Source organism: Cephus cinctus, unplaced genomic scaffold (genome assembly GCF_000341935.2).
Source record: "Cephus cinctus unplaced genomic scaffold, Ccin1 Ccin1_scaffold0412, whole genome shotgun sequence".
Lineage (NCBI taxonomy): Eukaryota > Metazoa > Arthropoda > Insecta > Hymenoptera > Cephidae > Cephus > Cephus cinctus.
In genome coordinates, this window is record NW_014333095.1 from 40,956 (window position 1) to 42,888 (window position 1,933).

The window sequence follows — 1,933 nt, forward strand, 5'->3', positions numbered from 1 at the left end:
CCCAACCCACTAAGTATATTTTCATACCAGCTCGCACGAGGCACCGCTAAAAATTTTTCATCAAAATCCATTTACATCGTGTAAAAAAAATTCTTTCAAGTACAAATATTATTACTCAAAATATGTGCCCCCGTATATTTTTCTAAAATACATGGTTACATACGGATATACGTATAGTGAACAAGGATGAGGTAAAATCCTATACCTATACCGCAAGTCAAGGTGGTGCATAAAATCCTCAAATTCTTATTTCTCGAAAAACATTAAATCCAAAAAAAAAAAAATTAAGTATTTTCAAAATATATATAACAAAGACGAAAACTCCTGTAGGCTATCTCGTGAAAATTCGATATACTCAGGATATCGTTAAACCGCATCGATTCACGATCTCGTTCCACGCTAAATGAAATAACCCATATAAATCATTCTTGAAGCCTAAAATGTTCGTCTTGACATTGTTCCAAGATAAATCCATCATCCCAACCATTGCGTATGTTCCGTCTAACATAAGAGAATGAATGTTCAAGAATTACGTCACTTAAAGGCTACTTCCCGTCCACGTGTACGTATCGAGAATTCGTATAAACTGAAAGCGAATTGAGAGGGGCGATGTAATAAAATAAAATGTCCAACGTAACCTTTGCTCTCAAGACTTAGAAACTAGCCGTCGGCTGTTCTGAAAATTACTATGCACAACCTGAGCCAACCTAAACTAACCTAACCGATATACATTTTTATAACCATCTGTATCCCTTTGCGCATCTGCCTTATCTTATTTTCGTTAAGTTTTTTTTTTTTCAAAATGAAAATACAGCCGCGTCTTACGAATACGAAGATACAGCATTACCAAGTTGAAAGACCTTCACGGGGTAAGGCTCCACGAAGTTAGCTTTATCCTTATAGATAATCCACGTTTATAATAAAATTCACGTTATTGGAAAACATTTTGTCAACGGCAGATATATTTATCCGATCTATTAATCATACGTCAAGAGTCCTTGGGATGCTGAACGTCAAGAATCTCTAGGAGTCTAACTATAAGAGTTACACTGAGTCCTGGATAGCCATAGACAAACGTCATTTTTACTTAAAATCCCTTTTGGCTACAGAGAGATAAAGCCCAGAGATACTACAAATGATAACAAATTTAATGAATATATATATATATATATATATATATATATGTGATATGGTCAGTTCTTTACACGTGGAGAACCTGCCTGGACCTTGAACTCAATATAACTTACTACCTAATTCACAAGGACAATACAGGACCCATATACCTCCAACATCCAAAATGCTATGGGTCTCCTTTACCTATAGCATTTTGGAGCCTGGACATGATTTGACAAATCCATTTACCCTCGACGCTTTCCGTAGCGTCAGATTACATCAGGACAACAAAAACTTATACATAGACTTCGCTATCGCCAAAATACATCAGTCTTGTTCAACATTGCAAGTCTTTCTTAAATCACACACCCAATTATACGTCGCTCCGCTATTCGTATAAGTTGGAGTATAAAATTTCTTTCAAGGTCACACGACAGACATATACATACAATCATTCTTATGCACAAGTACAGTCATTCGATTTGAGATATACTTTTTTTTTTTGCATAATCATCAAGAAAGGGGGAGTAGTCTGCGAGAGGTAAATCGATTTCTTTTTCTTCATTCATCCGACAAATTTTCAAATACCGGGCTCACGCAGCTTTTCCTCTATTTTACGCATGGCTCATGCGATGGCGCTCGATACGGCCTTTTCTCATGCAAATAAGGTTAAAAAAAAAATGACGAGAGCCGCCAACGACACCGTACGAACCGTCAAAACGAGACTGAGGAATTGGGCACACTAGGAACCCCGATCTGCATTGCAAACCGCATCGTCTGCCATTTTCCATCTCCTAAAATACTCGACCCCCCCCCCCCT

General features: G+C 37.4%; 2 protein-coding genes across 2 annotated transcripts in view; one reads left to right on the forward strand and one right to left on the reverse strand.

Moving 5' to 3' along the window:
- LOC107267562 (dynein heavy chain 1, axonemal) overlaps window positions 1–1,933 on the reverse strand; it is a 60,432-nt gene that overhangs the window by 33,632 nt on the left and 24,867 nt on the right. The gene's annotated exons all lie outside the window — the stretch shown is intronic.
- LOC107267571 (thyrotropin-releasing hormone receptor) overlaps window positions 1–1,933 on the forward strand; it is a 25,292-nt gene that overhangs the window by 12,310 nt on the left and 11,049 nt on the right. The window lies entirely within an intron of this gene.